Source organism: Sorex fumeus, unplaced genomic scaffold (genome assembly GCF_029834395.1).
Source record: "Sorex fumeus unplaced genomic scaffold, SorFum_2.1 ptg000018l, whole genome shotgun sequence".
Lineage (NCBI taxonomy): Eukaryota > Metazoa > Chordata > Mammalia > Eulipotyphla > Soricidae > Sorex > Sorex fumeus.
The window spans coordinates 11085293-11090427 of NW_026606075.1; the positions used below are offsets into that span (position 1 = coordinate 11085293).

At 38.5% G+C, this 5135-nt stretch overlaps 1 non-coding gene across 1 annotated transcript; it reads right to left on the reverse strand.

Moving 5' to 3' along the window:
- Positions 1 to 1648: 1648 nt before the first annotated feature.
- Positions 1649 to 1755, reverse strand: LOC130021919 (U6 spliceosomal RNA). The gene has a single exon (XR_008792249.1). It is a non-coding gene; the product is annotated as a U6 spliceosomal RNA (small nuclear RNA).
- Between the last annotated feature and the right edge of the window lie 3380 nt (positions 1756 to 5135).

Here is a 5135-nt window from a genome sequence, read left to right on the forward strand (position 1 = left end):
CACCCCCCCCCCCCCACACACAAGTGGTGTGCTTTCAACTGAAAAAGGAAGCTTCTACTCTTTGTTTCTATTGAATTTGGGCATTTGATATTCCTGTACAAAATTTCTTTATATTGCACATATATCCCTCTGCCTGATTTCATTCAACACGATAATCTCCATATCTACCCACATTGCAGAAAATTGTATGACTTTTTCTTTTCTTACAGTTGAATAGTATTCCATTGTGTGTATGTACTATTATTTCTTTATCTAGGGGCTGGAGTGGTAGCACAGCAGTAGGGTGTTTGCCTTGCATGCGACTGACCTGACCGACCTGGGTTCAATTCCTCCACCCTTCTCAGAGAGCCCGGCAAGCTACCGAGAGCCTGGCAAGCTCCCCATGATGTATTCAATATGCCAAACGCAGTAACAACAAGTCTCACAATGGAGACGTTACTGGACCCGCATGAGCAAATAGATGAACAACAGGAGGACAGTGACAGTGACAGTCTTCTATTAGTGGTCATTTGGTCTGTTTCCTTCCATATTTGGGCTATTGTATAGCGCTTTTGAGCCCTTGCGTTGTGGAATTGCTGGGTCATATGGAAGCTATATTCCTAATTTTTTGAAGAATGTCCATATGATCTTCCATAAAAGTCTGGATCAGTTGATATTCCCACTGGCAGTGAATGAGGGTCCTTTTCACCCCACATCCTCGACAACACTAGTTGTTGTTCTTTTTGATGAGTGCCAGTCTCTAATGTGAGGTGATTTCACATTGTCTTGACTTGCATTTCCCTGTTGGTTAGTGACATAGAGCATATTTTTAATATACTTTGTAGTTATTTGCATTTCTTCTTTGAAGAAGTTGCTGTTTATCTCTTCCTCCTTCCCCCACCACACACACACACACACACACACACACACACACACACACACCATGCCTTTTAAGGCCACTTCCCCATTACCTCTTGGTAATCTCAATTCTGTGGTCATTCTTTAGTCAACATTGTCTGTTCCTTTACATACCACGTAAGAGTGACATCATCCGGGTTAGTTTTAGTCTCCTTCTGACTACCTTTTTGCATAAACCCTTCCAGTTCCATCCAATTGTAAAAAAAGGCAAGATTTTATTTTTTCTAATAGTTAAGTAGTATTTTATTTGGTGTATATATAACATATACTTTATCTATTGTCATTGGGTATTTCGATTGTTTCTAGATCTTGACTCTTGTAAATAATGATTCAATGAACATGGAAGTACATGTATCTCTACAAACTAGTGTTGTTTTTTTTGTGTGTGTGTGTGTGTCCTTGAGATAGAAACTTAGGAGTAGAAGCATATGGTCGTTATATTTTTTAATATTTTGGAGAAATATCCAGTTTTCCATAGAGCTCGGACCAAATTTACATCCTCACCAACAATGTATAAAATTCCTATTCTCCACATTTCCATCAGGACTTCTTGTTTCTGGCATTTTGATATAGGTCATTCTCACAGGTGGGAGGTAATAGTTCATTGCTGGTTTTTTTTTTTTTTTACTTGAGCACGCACACTTCAGAATAGGTGCATATGTGTATTGACACACATGCACACGGTGCCTGACACAAGTCACTGGCATTTCCCCCACCCTTTTTTTTTGTGTGTGTGAATGTCAGGCTATAGAAAAATATGAAATGCTTCACAAATTTGCATGTCATTCTTCCATAGGGGCTATGCTAATCTTCCCTGTATCATTCCAATTTTAGCTTATGCGCTGCCGAAACAAGCACTTTATTGCTGTTTTGATTTGCATTTCCCTGATAATAAATAATAAGCATTTTTTCATTTACCTATTGACTATCTGTACATCTCCCTGAGTCTACTGTCTGTTCTGCTTTTGAGCCCTGGGTTTCATCTGGGTCTCCACGGAACAGAGGGTGGTAATGAGTGGAAGTCCATCACAGCATGGGGACAAGGCAGAAGTCTGGAGGCAGCAGGCAGCTGGTGGACACAGGTGGAAAGGACATTAGCTTCCAGTGACTCTGCCGATTGGGGATGATGGTCACTGAGTGTTCGAACTCACTAGGAGAGTTTGCTTTGAGGAAGACTCTTGCTTACTGTTTAGATTTTCTTGCTTTTGCTTGACTTGACTTAACTTTTGGATTCAGTCATGGACATTATATGACTGTAAAAATCCATTTCTTCTAGGTTTTTCACCTTATGGTGTAAAGATGTGTTTTTGCTCTTACAATTCTTTTTATTTCTGAGGTATCTGTTGTTTACTCTTCCCTTTTCATTTTTTTATTCCATTTATTAGGTTTCTCCTATCCTTCCTTCCTTCCTTCCTTCCTTCCTTCCTTCCTTCCTTCCTTCCTTCCTCTCTTTTTTCTCTTTCTATTACTCTTTCTCTTTCTCTTTCTTTCTTTCTTTCTTTCTTTCTTTCTTTCTTTCTTTCTTTCTTTCTTTCTTTCTTTCTTTGTCATACCCGGCGATGCACAGGGGTTCCTCCTGGCTCTGCCCTCAGTAATTACTCCTGACGGTGCTCAGGGGACCATATGGGATGCTGGGAATCGAACCCGGGTTGACCATGTGCAAGGGAAATGCCCTATCTGTTGTGCTGTAGCTCCAGCCTTTCTTTCTTTCTTTCTTTCTTTCTTTCTTTCTTTCTTTCTTTCTTTCTTTCTTTCTCTTTCTTTCTTTCTTTCTTTCTCTTTCTTTCTTTCTTCTTCTCCTTCCTTCCTTCCTTCCTTCCTCTCTCCCTCCCTCCCTCCCTCCTCCTCCCCTCCCTTCCTTCCTTCCTTCCTTCCTTCCTTCCTTCCTTCCTTCCTTCCTTTCTTTCTTTCTTTCTTTCTTTCTTCTTCTTTTGTACAGCAAAAGGTTTAACAATCTTGCCTTTTCTTTCAACGAATCAGCTACTGCAGTAGAAAAATGGACCAGGACAAATGACAAATGGTCCATGGTTGGAAACCTCCCTCAAGGGCTGGAGGAGAGGGCAGTTGGGACAGAGAAGGGACCATTATGACAATAATTATTGGAAGGGATTAATCTGAATTGGAGATATGTGTTGAAAGTGGGAAAACGACCAAAAATGACAGAATTTCAGTATCAGTATTGCAAACAATAAAGCCCAAAAGGGAGGAGAGAGAGAGAGAGAGAGAGAGAGAGAGAGAGAGAGAGAGAGAGAGAGAGAGAGAGAGAGAGAGGCCTGCTATAGAGGCAAAGTGAGAATGAGGGTGGGGTGGTGGGTGGTGGAAGGAATACGGGGGGCATTGGTGGTGGGAAATGTACACTGGCGGAGGGATGGATGTTGGAACACTGTATGACTGAAAATAAGGAAATCTTTGTAACTGTATCTCAAGTTGATATGGTGATTCAACAACAACAATAAAAATTTAAAAAAATATCAGCTCCGGGGGGTTCATTGATTTTTTTGTCTTGTCTTTTTTGTTGTTTTTCATTTGTTTGCACTGATTTTTATTATTTCCTTTTTTAACTGTCTTTGGTTTCATATGTTCTTCTTTTTCTAGTTTCTTAAGTTGTACGATTAGATTGCTTATTTCAGTTTCTTCTTGTTTCTTGGTGTAAGGCTGTATCCTACAAACTTCCCTCTTCATACAGCTTTAGCTGTCTCTTAGTTCTTCTAACCCATGTCTTCATTTTAATTTCCAGGAACTGTCTTAGTTCCTCTTTGGTGTACTCATTAGCTGATTATTTTGTAGCATGTTGCTTAGTCTCCAGATGTTTGAATTTGGTTGATTTCTAGTATTATTACACTGTGATCTAAAAAGAAACTTGATAGTAATTTGCTCTTCAGGAATCTATTGGCACATTTTATGTTCCGCCATGTGCTTTACCCTCAACAATGTTGTACTATAGAAGAAGCATCTTTGTTTTGAGAAAGGGAGTGGAGGACCCTGTAATTGTCTATTAAACCTCTTGTCCAACTCTTCTTCATTTCAGACTTCTATTTCCTTGATTTTTTGTTTGGTTGTCTATTGGTGAGAGTGAGGTGTCAAACTTCCCTTTTAGTATTACATGCTGTTAATGCATTCGTCAGTCCTCTTAGTAGTTGCTTTTTATGTTGGTTGCTCCTTTGTTTTGTGCTTATAGGTAATAGAGTGTGAGGTCCTCTTACTCTATTACTCTCGTAAGCATTATTTGTCTTTCAATGTACTTGTTTCTCAATGTTAACTTTTTTAAAATTTAAAATCTATTTTATTTGAGCTAAGTGTGTCTTAGTCCTTTTTAGGCCATCATTTTCTAGTGCAATTACTTTCTAGTCTTCTAGTTTGCTTACCAATTTTTACCATTAGAACTAAATTTTGCCTCTGACAGACAGCAGAATATTGGGTTTTGTTGATTGATATCTCTGGCTACACTGTACTTTTGGTTGGTTAAGGCATTCAGTATATTGATATTTAAGTTATGGATATAATTAATTTTTATTTTTCTCTGTAGGTGATGAGTGATACTGAAGTTTAACTTATGTTCTTCTGTTCTTTCATTCTTTACCTTGTACTTCAATGTCTGCTTGTTGTGTAGTGCTGACTTCCATTTCCTTCTTCTTATTTATTTGATCTAAGTATTTGGATTTGAATTTATCATAAGGTTTATACCTAGAGTTCTAAGCTTATAATGCATTCTGAATTGAGAGTAAGAAAATTTTGAGTTTGCTCCAAGAGGCACCCATATTCTCCTTCTTCTTTCTCACATATTATGTTTTAGGTATCTTTCTACTTCCTTGTAGGTTTTCTTTTCTTCTCCAGCATGTCTTGCATAGCTGGTTTAATGACGATTATGATGATAAATTCTTTGACTATTATTTGTCAAAATGTTTTAATTCTTCCTTTAAGTTTGAGTGATAAACCCACTAGACAAAATGTTCTTTTTCTTTTCTTTTTTTTTAGCTGTACTTGGCAGTGCTCAGGGATTACTCCTGGTTCTGAACTCAGGAATTACTCCTGGTGGTGCACAGGGAACCATAAGGGGTGCCACGGATTGAACCTGGTTTGGTTGGGTGCATGGTAAGTGCCTTACTCACTGTACTATCTCTGCAGTCCCCCAGGAGATAGAATATTCTGGTTGGGAGATTTTTTCCACTGAACACTTGGAAAATATCATGTCAAAAGTTGGAATCTATCACTCAGCCATTTAGAACATATTGATTTTA